Source organism: Haliotis rubra, unplaced genomic scaffold (genome assembly GCF_003918875.1).
Source record: "Haliotis rubra isolate DU_JTF1 unplaced genomic scaffold, ASM391887v1 Scf64, whole genome shotgun sequence".
Lineage (NCBI taxonomy): Eukaryota > Metazoa > Mollusca > Gastropoda > Lepetellida > Haliotidae > Haliotis > Haliotis rubra.
The window spans coordinates 1,218,191-1,238,115 of NW_025767346.1; the positions used below are offsets into that span (position 1 = coordinate 1,218,191).

General features: G+C 43.9%; 1 protein-coding gene across 3 annotated transcripts in view; it reads left to right on the forward strand.

Annotated features, from left to right (window-relative positions):
- Positions 1-19,925, forward strand: part of LOC124256799 (D(2) dopamine receptor-like) — a 515,592-nt gene that overhangs the window by 366,445 nt on the left and 129,222 nt on the right. Inside the window, exon 1 of one of the 3 annotated variants that reach the window (XM_046690757.1) lies at positions 17,594-17,663. The exons of the other annotated variants lie outside the window; for them this stretch is intronic. The gene's annotated coding sequence lies outside the window, so the exon portion shown is untranslated. Of the gene's footprint in view, positions 1-17,593; positions 17,664-19,925 lie in introns of those variants that run through there. 3 annotated transcript variants of the gene reach the window in all.

Genomic DNA, 19,925 nt, shown 5'->3' on the forward strand with positions numbered 1-19,925 from the left:
AGTACTTAAGTAAAAATCATCCATTATCTATTGATAATTGAATAGACGGTTTCACGCATGAACGATAATTATGACAGTCGGCTAACGATCCAGGTTGGACAACTCCTCGTGTTATTGTTGGTGCGTTCTATTTGAAACTCCCAGTAAACTCTATTCAAGGTCGTGAATTCTCACTCAACCTTTCAGCGCTGCAACAGCGTTTATTCGATTTGAAACCTCTGGTAAGCTTCATCCCAGTCCGTGCAACTTCTCTCACCCTGTCAGCCCTGTAACTGCTTGTGTTGGATTTGAAACCCTACTGTCTGGTCAACTCCATCCCAGTTCGTGCAGCTTCTCTCACCCTGTCAACCCTGTAACTGTCTGCGTTCGATTTGAAACCCTACTGTCTGGTCAACTCCATCCCAGTTCGTGCAGCTTCTCTCACCCTGTCAACCCTGTAACTGTCTGCGTTCGATTTGAAACCCTACTGTCAGGTCAACTCCATCCCAGTTCCGTGCAGCTTCTCTCACCCTGTCAGCCCTGTAACTGATAGTGTTGGATTTGAAACCCTACTGCCAGGTCAACTCCATCCCAGTTCGTGCAGCTTCTCTCACCCTGTCAGCCCTGTAACTGCTTGTGTTGGATTTGAAACCCTACTGCCAGGTCAACTCCATCCCAGTTCGTGCAGCTTCTCTCACCCTGTCAGCCCTGTAACTGCTTGTGTTGGATTTGAAACCCTACTGTCAGGTCAACTCCATCCCAGTTCCGTGCAGCTTCTCTCACCCTGTCAACCCTGTAACTGCTTGTGTTGGATTTGAAACCCTACTGTCAGGTCAACTCCATCCCAGTTCCGTGCAACTTCTCTCACCCTGTCAGCCCTGTAACTGCTTGTGTTGGATTTGAAACCCTACTGCCATCTCACCCTGTCAGCCCTGTAACTGCTTGTGTTGGATTTGAAACCCTGCTGCCAGGTCAACTCCATCCCAGTTCGTGCAGCTTCTCTCACCCTGTCAACCCTGTAACTGTCTGTGTTCGATTTGAAACCCTACTGTCAGGTCAGCTCCATCCCAGTTCCGTGCAGCTTCTCTCACCCTGTCAGCCCTGTAACTGCTTGTGTTGGATTTGAAACCCTACTGCCAGGTCAACTTCATCCCAGTTCGTGCAGCTTCTCTCACCCTGTCAACCCTGTAACTGTCTGCGTTCGATTTGAAACCCTACTGTCAGGTCAGCTCCATCCCAGTTCCGTGCAGCTTCTCTCACCCTGTCAGCCCTGTAACTGATAGTGTTGGATTTGAAACCCTACTGCCAGGTCAACTCCATCCCAGTTCGTGCAGCTTCTCTCACCCTGTCAGCCCTGTAACTGCTTGTGTTGGATTTGAAACCCTACTGCCAGGTCAACTCCATCCCAGTTCGTGCAGCTTCTCTCACCCTGTCAGCCCTGTAACTGCTTGTGTTGGATTTGAAACCCTACTGTCAGGTCAACTCCATCCCAGTTCCGTGCAGCTTCTCTCACCCTGTCAGCCCTGTAACTGATAGTGTTGGATTTGAAACCCTACTGCCAGGTCAACTCCATCCCAGTTCGTGCAGCTTCTCTCACCCTGTCAGCCCTGTAACTGCTTGTGTTGGATTTGAAACCCTACTGCCAGGTCAACTCCATCCCAGTTCGTGCAGCTTCTCTCACCCTGTCAGCCCTGTAACTGCTTGTGTTGGATTTGAAACCCTACTGTCAGGTCAACTCCATCCCAGTTCCGTGCAGCTTCTCTCACCCTGTCAACCCTGTAACTGCTTGTGTTGGATTTGAAACCCTACTGTCAGGTCAACTCCATCCCAGTTCCGTGCAACTTCTCTCACCCTGTCAGCCCTGTAACTGCTTGTGTTGGATTTGAAACCCTACTGCCAGGTCAACTCCATCCCAGTTCGTGCAGCTTCTCTCACCCTGTCAACCCTGTAACTGTCTGCGTTCGATTTGAAACCCTACTGTCAGGTCAACTCCATCCCAGTTCCGTGCAGCTTCTCTCACCCTGTCAACCCTGTAACTGCTTGTGTTGGATTTGAAACCCTACTGCCAGGTCAACTTCATCCCAGTTCGTGCAGCTTCTCTCACCCTGTCAACCCTGTAACTGTCTGCGTTCGATTTGAAACCCTACTGTCAGGTCAACTCCATCCCAGTTCCGTGCAGCTTCTCTCACCCTGTCAGCCCTGTAACTGATAGTGTTGGATTTGAAACCCTACTGCCAGGTCAACTCCATCCCAGTTCGTGCAGCTTCTCTCACCCTGTCAGCCCTGTAACTGCTTGTGTTGGATTTGAAACCCTACTGCCAGGTCAACTCCATCCCAGTTCGTGCAGCTTCTCTCACCCTGTCAGCCCTGTAACTGCTTGTGTTGGATTTGAAACCCTACTGTCAGGTCAACTCCATCCCAGTTCCGTGCAGCTTCTCTCACCCTGTCAGCCCTGTAACTGATAGTGTTGGATTTGAAACCCTACTGCCAGGTCAACTCCATCCCAGTTCGTGCAGCTTCTCTCACCCTGTCAGCCCTGTAACTGCTTGTGTTGGATTTGAAACCCTACTGCCAGGTCAACTCCATCCCAGTTCGTGCAGCTTCTCTCACCCTGTCAGCCCTGTAACTGCTTGTGTTGGATTTGAAACCCTACTGTCAGGTCAACTCCATCCCAGTTCCGTGCAGCTTCTCTCACCCTGTCAACCCTGTAACTGCTTGTGTTGGATTTGAAACCCTACTGTCTGGTCAACTCCATCCCAGTTCCGTGCAGCTTCTCTCACCCTGTCAGCGCTGCCACTGCTTGTGTTGGATTTGAAACCCTACTGTCAGATCAACTCCATCCCAGTCCGTGCAGCTTTTCTCACCCTGTCAGCGCTGCCACTGCTTGTGTTGGATTTGAAACCCTACTGCCAGATCAACTCCATCCCAGTCCGTGCAATTTCTCTCACCCTGTCAGCCCTGTAACTGCTTGTGTTGGATTTGAAACCCTACTGTCAGATCAACTCCATCCCAGTTCCGTGCAACTTCTCTCACCCTGTCAGCCCTGTAACTGCTTGTGTTGGATTTGAAACCCTACTGTCAGGTCAACTCCATCCCAGTTCGTGCAGCTTCTCTCACCCTGTCAGTCCTGTAACTGCTTGTGTTGGATTTGAAACCCTACTGTCTGGTCAACTCCATCCCAGTTCGTGCAGCTTCTCTCACCCTGTCAGCGCTGTAACTGCTTGTGTTGGATTTGAAACCCTACTGTCAGATCAACTCCATCCCAGTCCGTGCAGCTTCTCTCACCCTGTCAGCCCTGTAACTGTTTGTGTTGGATTTGAAACCCTACTGTCTGGTCAACTCCATCCCAGTTCCCTGCAACTTCTCTCACCCTGTCAGCCCTGTAACTGCTTGTGTTGGATTTGAAACCCTACTGTCTGGTCAACTCCATCCCAGTTCGTGCAGCTTCTCTCACCCTGTCAGCGCTGTAACTGCTTGTGTTGGATTTGAAACCCTACTGTCAGATCAACTCCATCCCATTCCGTGCAGCTTCTCTCACCCTGTCAGCCCTGTAACTGCTTGTGTTGGATTTGAAACCCTACTGTCAGGTCAACTCCATCCCAGTTCGTGCAGCTTCTCTCACCCTGTCAGCCCTGTAACTGCTTGTGTTGGATTTGAAACCCTACTGTCTGGTCAACTCCATCCCAGTTCGTGCAGCTTCTCTCACCCTGTCAGCGCTGTAACTGCTTGTGTTGGATTTGAAACCCTACTGTCAGATCAACTCCATCCCATTCCGTGCAGCTTCTCTCACCCTGTCAGCCCTGTAACTGCTTGTGTTGGATTTGAAACCCTACTGTCTGGTCAACTCCATCCCAGTTCGTGCAGCTTCTCTCACCCTGTCAGCGCTGTAACTGCTTGTGTTGGATTTGAAACCCTACTGTCAGATCAACTCCATCCCATTCCGTGCAGCTTCTCTCACCCTGTCAGCCCTGTAACTGCTTGTGTTGGATTTGAAACCCTACTGTCAGGTCAACTCCATCCCAGTTCGTGCAGCTTCTCTCACCCTGTCAGCCCTGTAACTGCTTGTGTTGGATTTGAAACCCATTCAACTCCATTCCCGTTCGTGCAGCTTCTCTCACCCTGTCAACCCTGTAACTGCTTGCGTTCGATTTGAAACCCATTCAACTCCATTCCCGTTCGTGCAGCTTCTCTCACCCTGTCAACCCTGTAACTGCTTGCGTTCGATTTGAAACCCATTCAACTCCATTCCCGTTCGTGCAGCTTCTCTCACCCTGTCAGTTCTCTAACTGCTTGTGTAGGATTTGACACCCTACTGCCAGGTCAACTCCATCCCATTCCGTGCAACTTCAATCACGTTCGATTCGAAAACCTAGATACCCCTTTCAGAACTGTCATTCGATGTAAAAACCCTCGACGCTCGCATCCCTGGGCCTAGTTAACTCTTGGTGACGTAACCCCAGTTAACCTTGGCTTTGGCGGGCCAATGTAAACCTTGGCCTTGGCTGGCCAATGTTACTTCATGTAAGCTCATTTAGGTCAAAACGTCGGTTTCCCTATGTTGCTCACAACTACCCTTCCCTTAGGGGTATAGTACGTCATCGGTAACGGCAACCAGTGTCATGTATCAATACAATAATACGAAAAGGCATTTTGAATAAATTTGGTACTGAGAGTGTATGTGTAGTCGTACAGGCATCAGGAAAAATATACTTTCCATAACTGCTGTTTATGTTTAGAATCAACGATGCAACTCTTTTTATTATCTGATCATCATGCATCTCTTTAATGTTACAATTGTTAAACTTCGGTTATAACAAATTTATAGGGACCACCAACGTTAGTTCGTTATAAGCGAAGTTCGTCTTGTCCAGACTCGATTGTTTACATATAGATGACTGGAATATTTCTTAACAAACAAATATACAAAACCTATAGAGTGTCATACATACAGTGACAGTGTTTGTCTCAGAACACACTAATAATAATTCAATAGGTAAATTGGTTGAGAATTACAATATTTCATTTTTCCCTTTAATAGTACAAAAGCACATGTGCAAGAAAACATCCAATGTAACACCAATATTGACGAATCTCCACTGGCTCCCAGTACAAGATAGAATCGAGTTCAAAGTGTTATCCCTGACCTACAGCTGTTACCATGATGTTGCAACAGGATATCTGAAAGAACTTCTCCAGAAATATACTTCATGCAAAAACCTGAGATCCAATGATCAACTTTTATTTACCATCCCCAGGACCAATCTCAAATCCTTCGGCCAGAGATCATTCTCATTCTGTGCTCCTTCTCTCTGGAACTGTCTTCCTTTTGATATCAAAACCTCCCCATCTTTAGCTGTCTTCAAGTCCAAACTTAAAACCCATCTCTTCTCCAAGTTCTATCCTTGATACCTGCGCTTTGAGCAACCGCAACGGATGGGAAATAGCGCAATATAAATGCACTTATTATTGTTATTATTATTATGGATTAACCTCTCGTTTCAAGTCGATGTTTACATTTCTTCTTTGTTTTCACCATCTGATGGTGACGTTGTTCAAGCTTGTATCAGTTTTGTGATGAATATTTGCTACTCCCAATTGGACCTAATTTTCTTTCCAGTAAATTGGGTTTTTTCTCCCTCGGTGCTTTCTATCTCTTTGAAGACACAGGTAGTAATCAATTCGTTAATTAGTTACAACCAAGCAGTGTACACAATACATGCAACCCTGATAGTAATAGACCAAACATGAAATTATTGTTGTATCTGACACCCTTGAGGAGGGTCACATTATTTACAAGAGTTCGAAGTTGTCCTGTGTATGTGAGATAGCAGGAAAAATGCAATACACAGTTCTTTGGTTTTTTGGCAGTGGAGTAGCCTTGTGGGTAACGCGTTTGCTCTTCACGTCGCAGACCCAGGTTCGATTCTCCATACGGGTACAATCTGTGAAGCCCATTTTTGGTGTTGCCCGCCGTGATATTGCTGGAACTAAAACTCACTCTTTGGTTTTATGTTTGTCCGCGTGGGGCACGGGAAGCCAAGTGAGTTATGCCCAGGTTTTTGAGTTCGAATCCCTTGGTGGTGGTGATAATATTTTGTTTACATTTGCAAAGTCTGCATCCTATCCATAGTCGGGTTCTCCAAAGAGGAAAACACTGAGACCTGTGTTATTTCGGGTTCTTCTCTCATATCATGCGGGATCCGTGAAGGTCCGGGTTAGAATATTGATCTTCAGCAACCCATGCTTGTCGTAAGAGGCGACTAACGGGATCGGGTGGTCAGGCTCGCTGACTTGGTTGACACATGTCATCCGTTCCCAATTGCGCAGATCGATGCTCATGCTGTTGATCACTGGATTGTCTGTTCCAGACTCGATTATTTACAGACCGTCACCATAGAGCTGGAATATGGCTGAGGGTGGCGTAAAACTAAACTCACTCACTCACTCATAGCATGTGGACACCTCGTGATATTACTGTAATACTTTTAAAATAGCTCAAACTCACTCACTTAACAACTTACTCACTCAGTAGGTCACTGACTCACTCACTGATTGACTCACTCACTGACTCACTCATTGACTCACTCACTGACTCACCCACTCAACTGCTAACTCAACCGCTCAACCATTCACTCAACCACTCACTCAACCATTTACTCAACCATTCAACCATGCCAACATTTATCACGTATAAACACTCATCCTCTGCGTCGTCAGTGAGTTAGCCAAATGGTTAAAACGGGCGCCAACCAGTCACATCGACGACCAGGTTCTATTTCCTACATGGGCCCATCCCTACATGTGAGAGCCAGTCCACATAATTTATACCACACCTTTTCACTATTAAAAGTTAGCAAGGAGCGGCGCAAATCAAAACTCATTCAACGGCAATTCGATTTCGGCGTCTGGAAACAGATGTGCAACGATTGTATGTCAAACACTGACTGTGTGTGTTGAAAGTCAAGCAGTGGTGATTCAGATGGCGACATATTGACGTGGCGAGGTGTCAGACTCACGGTCACACTGTCCTGAGTGGAAGTCGATCTACTTACGATATGGTCAGTGGAATCCCCCTTGACGGTCAACACTGACCATCTCAGCCCAATCCTGTACCACTGGAACTCTTTCTCCAAGATCTCAGAGAATGAATAATTAATCCAACTCCACTCCAGTTTGGCAAGTTCAGATTGTCCAAGCCATAGCTCTGATATTGATTAGGAAACCATTTTAAGGATACATTATAATTGTGCATGTTTCTGAAAAGGATGACTTTAAGTCTGTTAGTGTGAATGCAAGTCAAGTGGTTGTATTGACGTAGAGGGGATTGGGAAGGGATTTTTATGTCTTATTTGCTTCTGTATATATAGATTTTTTGTGTTGCATTTTGTTTATTTTGAATATTGGAGGTCGGGGCATTTGGAGGAGGAGTGAGTGAGTGAGTATGGTTTTACGTCGTTTTTAGCAATATTCCAGCAATATCACGGCGGGGGTACACCACAAAATGGGCTTCACACATTGTACCCATGTGGGGAATCGAACCCGGGTCTTCGGCGCGACGAGCGGACGCTTTAACCATTGGGCTAACCCATCGCCCCTGATGTGGAGGACACAGAGCGAGTGAAGGGTAGGGTGTTGGGAGTGGTTGAGCGTCGTATGGACTGGGGTAATACATCATTACAGCATTGTAGCGTGTACAATGACCAAAACCTCGAAATGTTACTGTGGCGGTGGGGTAGCCTAGTGGTTAAAGCGTTCGCTCGTCACGCCAAAGACCCGGATTCGATTCCCACATGGGTACAATGTGTGAAGCCCATTTCTGGTGTCTCCCGCCGTGATATTGCTCGAATATTGCCAAAAGCGGCGTAAAACTAAACTCACTCACTCACTCAGTCACTCACTACAGGTCTGAGAACATTCGCCGAAAAAAGCTTCAAATTTTATCTCCTAACCACAACGATGATTTATATATACATAGCCAGCAAATAACGTTTTGTTTGAAGTCACCATCAAACATAGGTGCATACTCTCTTTTGTCCTTCAGTTTATTTCGTTGGCATAACACTAGTAAAGAAAATATGCCAGCAAATGTAGTATCATTAATTTGTTCGACTGGTATTTTGTATTCAGGCTTTTGTTTAACATTTCACCATTTAGGTGACGTTTAAGTTCCATACCACTTGCTCGTCTGTTCTCATTTTTGAATTCACGTTGGGACTCTTGACAAACACCAATATAATACCTTTGTACAACCGAAATGCAGGCAAATCAAAGAAGTTTGCCTCGTTTGAATCCCCGAGATTTTAAAAGTCTTCTAAAACTCTTTGATCAGACCCGTATTTGAGTGAATGCTATCGTTCGCCGTATTCACCAATACTGAAGCTATAATATCGATTTGTCCTGTTAAATCAGTAGTTCAATTAAAGGAACCCATCGATCGATATCTAAAGGTTGGAGTACGTAATGCACATGTGATCTTTGTACATCATGATTCCTTCTCTCCACATGGCCCCAGGGATTTAACTACTTTATGGACTGATGTGTAAATTGCTCACTGATGTACAAATAACATGATAATTGATGCATCGTTGTATCTTCCCCAGGGAGTTGAAAATGAAAGCTGAGTGCACACTGATCCATCACCGGGTTAATTGTGTAAGCTTTGAGCAAGCTGTAGAGAGAGGATTTGACTGTTCGAGCCAAGATAGGCACTGATTTTCCTATCTCGAAGTCGATATACCCAATAAACAATCGAAATAAGTGGCTTGAAATATTATTTAACAGTGTTAGGAGCGGTGGGGTAGCCAAGTGGGTGCGGCGTTCGCTCGTCACACCGAAGATCCGGGTTCGATTCCACACATGACATGGGTACAATGTGTGAAACCTATTTCTCGTGTCCCCCGCCACGATATTGCTTGAATACTGCTAAAAGTGTCGTAAAACTAAAGTTTTAACTCACTTACCCATATAACAGCGTGTTTGTGTATCAACGCTTTACGCTTAATCGTATACGAGTAGCAATATTTAAGCTTTAGAGTACCACCATCCAATCAGCGGATCCACGCATTCGCGTACCAGGGTCCCGATCCACGCATTCGTAACGTTACGACCTGTCGTAACTCCATAGACTTGCCATAGACTTGCCAGCGTTGTAACTCTACGAACGCTTTGTGGATAGAAACCCTGCATCTTAGAGTATGTGTATGAGATACGCATTAACGTACCAGCATCGTAGCATACGTAAGTGCATTAACACAACCACGCATTAGCGTACCAGCATCGTAGCGTATCTGTATCAACAAATTCATGCATTAGCGTACCAGTATCGTAGCGCATGTGTATCAACACATCCACGCATTAGCTACCAATCGTAGCGCTAAGATGATCGTAACTCCCATACTTTAACCTAGACTTACGACAGTCGTAGCGCTACTATCGCTTTGAGGAACGGGGCCCATCATCGTAGCATCCACGCATAAGTGTACCAGCATCGTAGCGTAAGTGTATCAACACATCCACCCATTAGCGTACCAGCATTCAAGAATTTTATTCTATATTATCATCATTATTGGTATTGGTAATCCGTTGTAATCCGTTTTGAAATACTACAGTCTTTTCTTAGATTTATCCGTATTGCTTCCATGACAACTATCAATTCATCTAATAGTTCCCAGAATGTTTAGGCCCAGCTATTCGAAAACTGATAAAACTGTCGCCATATCTTGAACAGGACATTAGTGCTGGCATGCCTATTAATTCAACCGTGCCGGCGAATACTGTTAAACATGTAAAACACGTTATAATATATTCAGCAAAAGCAGCGAAGACTTGAAGACCCCAAAAATGCCAGCTGATTCTTTTCGAGAATAACAGTAACCGAGGTCTGTTTTAGGATAAAGAAACCTAAGATGTAATATTGGAACCATAATACATGAATGTATTCCATTATACCAACCTCTGCTGCAGCGTTCAGCATGCCTTGTTAAGTGAGATTTGATAGTGCGTGCATGGAGATATTTTAGCAACTGACACAGTGTACTTTCCTGAAATACCGCAATAATCTCATCTCGATTATTGATTTCCATTTCACGTATCACAACCATTCCAGATCAGGCTTCATAGGAACAAAGAATGAAATAACATTTGAACGTCTTAGCTTTTAATACCGGTTTGAACTGGGGTGGTGTTGGCGACTTTGATGTTTGAACGCTAAGAGGTCTACACACTGTCATAATACGTCATTGAATAAATATCCTTCCTCCAGGCTTAACTCATAACAAATTAAACTAAACCCCATCAAAGTCAGCTGACGAGAAAAGGAGACAAGACGTTTCACGCCACGACAGCCAAACAAGGCCATAACAGGGATGAAATTAAATACAACTCCTTTGCCGTAAACGCCGTATGTTGACTTTTCATCCGACCCGTGCGGAAGCACAAAGACGAATCACGGCTCTGCGCTAGTTGTATTCATCCGCAACGGCAAACGTCCTTGGCGGGTTAATGTAAAGATGATGAAGATTAAAAGCGGTCCGTGGTTTGATGGTATCAATGCGTCATCTTTCTGTACCCATCATTGGTCTGCAGAAGGACAGGCTTGACGGCAGGTAATTCAATCATTCTCGTCGAGCCGCTGTGTTCGTGAAAAAAATCCCATCGAGATTAAGTCGCCATAATTCCCGTCCACGGCACCAGTTTATGACTGATCATTATGTCCGAGACTGGACCAAGAATACCATTAAATACCAATTTTTCTTTTTGTATCTCATGCGCGTGTATTGGGTAGTGATGATGTAGGGGGGCGGCCATTATGTCCAAACCGGATTACACTCACGACACGGTTCTTAAAGTTATCACCCACGTCAAATAAAGATTAACTTTAAGACCAGTCTGATGTTAGCACTGTATAGTTTTGGCCTGTCCCCACAAATGAGGAGGTAGTGATTGATATGATTAATAGGTCTGGTCTTGTGAAGAAGCAATTATGAAAACGTATCAAGTCGATGTACCGTGTTGGACGTCGATCACAAATGTCTGCGCTAAAAACTTCCTGGAAGAAAGTTTCGTAAAAGGTTTTGTAAAATAGATTTTACAAAAAGTAATTTTCGAGAATGTAGGATCTCACAAGTCTCTCGGTTCAAAGCTGCGAACATGCATTGGCTGATAGAGTAAGTGAGTGAGTTTTAACGGCACTTTGAGCAGTATTCCAGTGATGTTATGCCGTGTCAGCTGCATGGGGAGGGAAACCCGAAGTAATGCTGGTGCTAATCGTTTACTATTTTAGAGAAATTTGGTTATAGTGCTCACAAACGCCACCCGATCCCGTTAGTCGTCCTACAACAAGTATGGGTTGTTGAAGATCAGGTATAATACGGATCTTCAGGGTGACACTGCTCTCTGGTTTCTACATAATGGGGATGTCCATACCTGCGTCACCCGTGCCTTTGTTCGTATCGCGAGTTAATACGACGGGATATAACTGAGATACTCGTCTAAGCGGACTGAACCCAACTCACTGACTCACTCACACACACACTCACTCACTGACTCACCCACACACTCACTCACTCACTCACTCACTCACTTACCCACCCACCCACTCACTCACTCACTCACTGTAGATACCCTGTGAAGATCCAGTGCAAATTGATCTTCAACAGCTCATGCTTTATCATGAGGCAACTGACAGGTGGTCAGCCTCGCTGACATGGTTCATACAGATCAACCTATCCGACAGTCTGTATGACTCGAAAATGTCCCCATGAATTGCTAAATATATATTTAGAAAGGTAGTTGATAAATATTACGAGGCAAGATGTTCATGAATAACCTATGCCCAAACACCTTTTCATCTATTAGAAATTGTCATGCATCACAGAAAAAGTTGTTTAACAAACTATCATCATTATAAACATGATTGTTGACAGTTGGCGCGGATCCACGCTCATGATGTCAATCACTGGATTGTCTTGTCCAGACTCGATTATTTACAGACCGCCGCCATATAGGTTGTATCTACAAACAAACAAACAAACAAACAAACAAACAAGTAAACACTCACTGCCTTTGTTTGGAGCATCAAAACATTCTGCTTACCGCACGTGCCCGTCAAGCACCTGGCATCTCCCGAGTAATGAGTTTTCAAAGAAAGCTATTCTTTTTAACTGGAACGTTCATTAGGCAGATAGTTTGCCTTTTCCTGCACTGACTGGAAAGCACGGCTTCTGACATTTCAAAAGTCTATTTTCTGATCGAGTAATTACGCCGTTTTGACAGGGAGACACTTTGTTTTCTGAAGGAAATTTACTTGTCAAGACGATGTCCTCGAGACTCAAATATTTTAAGACACACGGTTCGTATCCATGCCTCCTGGCTGGTCTTTATTAAATGTAAATGGACATTTGAAAAGAAAGTTTGAATTTAGTTAATTTCTAAATTAACGGTAAATGTATGTATTACATTTATCTCTTTGTGGTTTCGCCTGGTACAAGACCCAATAGTTCCACAGACAAAACTGAATCAATGCAACCCGGCGTTAAAGGTAGCCATTAAGCGGCACGTAAAGGCTGGAAGACCATGCGGTCACACGTGACCTACCACGTCACAATGGGATGGTTTGACCGGCCTTTTTGCACACGATGTTTGTTGGTTGTTTAACGCCGCACTCTGCAATATTCCAGCTACAGGGCGGCGGTTTGTATATAATCGAGTCTGGACCAAACAATCCAATGATCAACAGCATGAGCATCGGTCTACTCAATTGGGACGCCTGAGATCCCGTCTTTCAACAAGCAGGGTTGCTGAAAACCAGAATTATATCCCGGATCTTCACGGGTTTGCACACGATGTAAAATGTGTCGGGACTGAACTTATTGCCCTAAACAAGGCCTTAAAGTAGTTCGATAACTTAGCTATTGGTATCTGAGGCTTAATATAACGTTTATTCGCTATCTCGTTGACTGGATTGTTGTTGATCGTCCGCCCACAGTAGCGTCGCTTTGAATTTAATCTCTGTAATCTGACACGTGTCTTGAAGACACGTTGAAAACAACAGCTGTCATTCCTCAATAAGTGTTGACAAATCCCTGCAGACAGACTTCACAAACCATTGTTCGTATTATGATTGAGTGAATCGAGGGAAGAGTGCATATGTGGGCGACATGTGACAACAGCAACAATGCATTTGATTTTCAAATGTTGAAATTTATTAAAAAGAAGGCGTTTTCAAATCCTCCTCGCCTCTCACAAGACAAGTTTGTTCAATAAGGAGGTCTTGATATTCAAACATTACATCCCTGGGCCATGTTTCACAAAGCGATCTTAGCATTAAGGCAATCGTAACCTCCTCACTTTAGTCCAGACGTACGACGACATTGTAGCAGTACTGTTTCTTTGTGGAACCGGACCGTGGGCATCGTATCCCAATTGCGTAGATCGATGATCATGCTGTTGATCATTGGATTGTCTGGTCCAGACTCGATTATATACAAACCGCCGCCCTGTAGCTGGAATATTGCAGAGTGCGGCGTTAAACAACCAACAAACATCGTGTGCAAAAAGGCCGGTCAAACCATCCCATTGTGACGTGGTAGGTCACGTGTGACCGCATGGTCTTCCAGCCTTTACGTGCCGCTTAATGGCTACCTTTAACGCCGGGTTGCATTGATTCAGTTTTGTCTGTGGAACTATTGGGTCTTGTACCAGGCGAAACCACAAAGAGATAAATGTAATACATACATTTACCGTTACTTGTTCTAAGCTTAGTTTATCGTACTAATGTGTTACCGTGATAGGTTTATTGTGTAATTAGCATTGTACTTTGTTTGCCTTGTGGTTAAAGTTTTCGATTGTCACGCCAAGACCCAGGTTCGATTCTCAATTCGATTCCCGATTCGATGTGTGAAGCCCATTGCTCGCCGTGATATTGAATTTACTAAAAGCAGCGTAAAACCCAACTCACTCATTCAATTTTGTTATGAGATGAGTGAGTGAGTATGTTTTAACGCCGCTTTTAGCAATATTCCAACAATATCACAGCGGGGGACACCAGAAATGGGCTTCACACTTTGTACCCATGTGGGGAATCGAACCCGGGTCTTCGGCGTGAAGAGCGAACGCTTAACCACTAGGCTACCCACCGCCTGATAAGAAATGAATTGGCCCATAATTCGAAGAAACGTAGATTATCTTAAGCTCACCTAAACACGTGACCCTCATTATCAATAAGCCTAATAAGGCTTTACTGCAACTAGTGCCCATTTGCATTCCCTTAACACGACAGTAATGAGTGGAGAAATTAAATCTTCGTTGTCTCTTTGTCTGGTACAGTTAATTATCAAGAGAGATTTGATCTGAAGGGAAGCCCTTCCGTGCTTGCAATGAGTGGAGAGAGGGCAGACCATCGTTAACGAAATATTTATATACTTATTTGGGGCTAGTACAAAGATATTCGTATTAAAATATTTTAGTACTGTTTGATGGAATAAATTGTTTCATTATTAGGGATTGATGACGGTTTGAGTGGGAGTATAAACCCTTGTGTTTCGATGGCAGATACGCTGATCTTCTTCCGACGAAAATAAACCGCCAGTGTGTTTCCGCAGCATAGTTTTGATCATTAATAGGCTTGGCTATAGTATTAAGTTGAGAAGGGGAGGCGAAGATATCCAATTAGATGACTACTATTGGACTTGTATGTCTGGGTTTGTGCAAAATATACGCCGTGACGTCATCGTGATAGTCACGTGGTCACGTTATGACTGCAGACAATGATATGCTTCTTGTATAGCAGTGATGAAAACCATTTTGACGGACCCACAGCCAATTGCAAACTTGTTATTCAGCCTGTTTTTCTCTTCAGGAGTTATGTCCCTTTGTTACATGAAACATGCACTGGTTGCATAGCAACTTCTTTGATATAGGGATCGGTAGCATAGAATGGTGGGGAAACCACTTGTTCGTCACGCTTACGTCCCTGGTTCGATTTCTCAGATGGATATCATGTTTTGAATCCGATATGTCGTGTCCCCTGTCGTAATAGTGCTGAAAAATTGCCAAAGGCGGCGTAAAACCTCACTCACTCGTTGCTCTTACCCTACTTCTTTCGGGGCGGTGGGGTAGCCTAGAGGGTAAAGCGTTCGCTCGTCGCCGAAGACCCGGGTTCCATTCCCCACATGGGTACAATGTTTGAAGCCCATTTCTGGTGTCCTCCGCCGTGATATTGCAAGAATATTGCTAAAAGCGGCGTAAAATTAAACCTACTCACTCACTCCTGCTTCTTTCAGGTTTGAGAGAGTAAGTTTGGTTCTAGAACGTGTTTGTCTGTCAGATGCACTTAGAGTTATCTCACCACGCGTTAGTTTACAAGAAAAGGGAACAGCTAAAGAGACGCAAGTCAAAGACGCTGCCATTTTCACCAACGGCAAAGAGTTGAAGGAACCTTTGTTTCAAGTCTCTTGTCGGTTAAAATATAACTTGTCGGATCTTCAGATCCCACGTGATCAATGACGACTCTCTGACAAGTTTAAGTACTGCATATTGGATGTTGGGACGGTCGTTTATCAACGTTAAAGGGTCTTCCAGAGTCAATTAATGGACGTCTTGGAGGAAGAAAAACTCCCCAAATCCATCGTGAAGAGATAAGACTGTTCCCTCAAACAGTCACTTACACCGAACGGGCCAACGAAACAGGGAAGTTTTCATTGAAATAATCGAAGACAAAAACTGGCCCCCACAATACAAGAGGGAATACCGCATTCAATTTGAGGCAAGGGGAAGAAAGCTTACTACCCATCATCGATCTTCGTATGTTTCGCCGTTGAACGCATCCCGGTCTAATAGCGGTCTGCGTTCATGATTGAAAACTATGTTTGTGGAAATCTGTTTTTAACACCTGTCGAACAAGATTCAGTAGAGGTTGCCTGGGGGTGAATACTAACGATTTTCTATAGACAGAGGACTTTGATAAAATCCTCATCACTGGCAGAAAGCAAATTGTCCGTACGCGTGATAATTAATTGTGTCTCTCGAGTGTTTTTGACTTCCGGAATGGAGTATTTGACGATACCAGATGAGGTGTATACGGAGCTCGTCAAGTAGTACTTAGTCGTATTATTTTGCCTTTGAATGAGTACGTAGGTTTAAATTAGATCAACAGGGGGAAAGGAAGGTTGTGACGTGATGTTTTTTGTGTTGATGGTTTGTTTGTCGTTGGATAAACAGATGATCAAACGGGCAACTGGATTAATGAAGAAATTAGCTGATGCATAAATACATACTTATAGTGAGTGAAACAGTGAGTATAGGGTAACGGTTAGCTTTCGGAAGCATTCCAGCAATATCACAACGGAGGTTGAAAGGAATCTCATATATTTTACCCAAGTTGGGAATTTGGGATTCGAACACTATATTCTAGGTGAATAGCAAACGCATGAACAAGTAGGCCAAATCTGTGATTTTATTCAAGTAGTGAGTGAGTTTGGTTTTGCGTCGCTTTTAGCAATATTCCAGCAATATTACGGAATGAGACACCAGAAATGGGATTAACACAAAGTGCCCATGTGGGGAATCGAACCCTGGTCTTCAGCGTGACGACCGAACGCTTTAACCACTAGGCTAACCCCATCGCCCTTTTTATTCTAGGAAACCCCGATATTACGGACAGTAGGCTTTCCATAGAATTCATCCTAAATACAGCTGATTCGTACCTACAGAAGGGTCTGAATTTTGAAAACCCTTCATGATGAGTGAACCAGCATTACCTGTATTCCCCTTCGCTTGCCTATCAGAGAACTTCCGGATTTAGGAATCATTATTCATTGGCACATTATTCCCAATCGTTCATAAATAACTCACATATTGCTGGATTAAATGGTATTTTGTTCTTTCCCACAATTAAAGAAAAACGCCCCTTGTTCCAGGTTCAGCTTGCGTAGAGACTAATGTTTTACTTACAGAACATAATGCGTCTTTTAATGACAGTCATTTTCTGTTACACTTGACCACAGCATCTCCAACCGGAAGTATGCAATCAAACTGGTTTAATTATGTACATACGCTTCCTCTTATCCGTTCTGTGTCCAAGCTCTTCAACTAAAAGACCCCAAATTCAATTACTCGGAATCTTCACAGTGCCATATCCCAGTGCGCCAATTCTCAATGTCACAACTACTTACCTGGGTAGACTCTAATTAAATACCTATTTACCGTTCTACTTGGCCAAATCCATTCACAAACACCCGTTCCATAGAAACGCCTCACGTAATAACCCAAAGCTGACGTCATCTACATCCAGACCAAAACCTAATGCCCAACGCAGCCCAAAGAATGCAAGGTTATTTGCATCGAGCATACAGTCGCATTTTCACCTGTTGTATTGGGGAAATGAAATGCGTCTAAGTTGTCGTTACCGTTCGATCGGGCCTGGTGATTTACAAAATGGGTGGCGTATTGAACATAAAGGTCTTTTATCTGTTGAGTAGAAGTTGTCAGATGAGCGATCGGCCCGACTCCAATTGATCATTGCAATCCGTTCCATCAACCGTTCCGTGCCGACAAACAATCGTGTTTTCGAGGTACGTTTCGCACTTTAATCACGTTGTCTGCGGTAGTCATGCAAGGGCGCCGTCTCTGTCTGTTGTTATTTAGTGCAACTGAAGAGTATTCGGTACAGGAGCCAGTTTGTCGCAGTGAGTCGATATCATTGAGAGATTATATAATCATATACTGCTCAACAGCTATTTCATAACTATTCCAGTATTATTTGGGACAGATTGGGGTTAATACTGACAGTAACGTTTATTTTTCAAGCTTGGCTATGTTGCTGCAAGTTAATAACATTTACTGTCTTATTCGGTCGTTTTTAATGTAACTGTGTTCCGTGAAGATCCGGGTTAGAATTGATCTTCGGCATCCTATATTTGTGGAAGGAGGCGAGTAATGGGATCGAATGATCAGGCTCGGTGACTTGGTTGACACATCGTATCTCGATTGTGTAGATCACTTGTTGATTGTCTGGTCCAAAACCGAGTATTTACGGACTGACGTCTGTAGCTGAAATACTGCTGCGTAAAAGAACAAATAACGTAGCTATGTATACACATGATTACATCATGATAACAGGTACTTTTATGGACAAAGAATAGTGTTACATTATTCAATGAATGTGGTTAAAATGTATTGCACACTGACAATGTTTGAGTTATTATAATGTTAAAGTTTTAATATGCGGGTGTTCAGTGCTGAAAAATAACGGTTTTAGTTATCCAAACATGTACAGACCCTGAGTGAGTGAGTGAGTGAGTGTGGTTTTACGCCGTTTTAAGCAATAGCCCAGCAATATCACGGCAGGGGACAACCAGAAATGGGCTTCACAGATTGTATCCATGTGGGGAATCGAACCCGGGTCTTCGGCTTGGATGCAATGGATGACTTGATATTCTTCATTAATTTGTTGCGTATATTTTCGGAATATGTCACAAATTAACACTTGCTGGTATTATCCGGATCAGACTATCATTCAATAAGACGGGGCGGTTTTGATCTTACGTATGTGCAGTCATAATGATGAAATGTACTTTGTGTACACTTTTACAATTACGAAAAAAATGTATATTTTGTAATTTATATTATCCCATTTTTTCTCAAGTTGCTGAAATGTTTTCGGACTGAAATCAATTATTGTGTCGGCTGGAATGGGGTATTTAGTGGAAACGCCCAGCCATAGAACATCACCTTGCGTGACCCCGCTTCAAGCTGGCCCCTGTACAGGAAACTGAAAGGTCATTCCTGGAACACGGTACATTGTTTTGCCAGCCTCTGTCTAATGGTGATTGATGGACCACGTGCATTTTGCATACTCATGCTGATAGTGTTATGATTGATATGTTCATTATGTTCACAGCTTTTGAAATGTACATGTGGCAGCTGTTCTCATTTTTCACGAGTCTCGGTGACTGCATACGATCTACATGTTGATTAATGAGGGAATTTTCGTGTCATCTTGTGTTCTAAAGCTTGTGAACTCCGCTGCCGTTTACCGTACAGAGTTGTGTCCCTTGCTTGTGCCAGGAAAGGTTGGTCTTTGGTTCGAATCTCAGATGGATCATGGTCGTGATGTGTCAGTACTATAGACTCTAGTGATCTATATTACTATAAACGTCAAAACACGTATATAGTACACGTAGTAGAGTTGTGTTTCCTTAGTTGTGACAGGATCTGAAGATTATGTTTTTCTAGTTACATTAGTGGCTGGGAGTCACTACACGTGAATAATGCCTAAGTGAGTGATTAACATCAAAGATTGCAACCACAGCTACTCTGCGCCGCTTTCCTCCAGCGGTAAAAGAATACGTGTGACACAGTCTGCATTGTGTAACATTGACAGGTTATTACAGCCCCGCGCGCCTCTAGCACTCCCTTTTCTTACTCTCTGCCCCTCTATCTCTGTCTCTAACTATCTCTATCTCTCTCTTACTGTGTCTTCTTTGTCTCTCTGTTTTCTGTCTCTTCTCTCTTGCTCCCTCTCTCGCTGTCTCCTCTGTTTCTGTCTCTGTCTCCCCGTCTTGCCTCTGTCTCTTTCTCTCTCCTCTCTCTCTCTCTCTCTCTCTGTCTCTCTCCCTCTCTCTCTCTCTCTCTCTCTCTGTCTCTCTCTCTCTCTCTTACTCTCTCTCTCTCTCTCTCTCTCTCTCTCTCTCTCTCTCTCTCTCTCTCTCTCTCTCTCTCTCTCTCTCTCATGTTTTGAACATAGGTCCCTGTGTTTATACCACTGATTTCACACCACAAACGGCTACATCAGGTCTTTTTGGACTTAAATCAATATGCACAAATGAGTTGCCGTGATTGCAACAGCTCTCATGATGGTATTCGTTCAGCTACCAGGTATCATCTCAGCAGATTTCCATTGTTACTTTGTTGTTATGATCAGCCATCGTTTCAGCAAGTCATCTTCT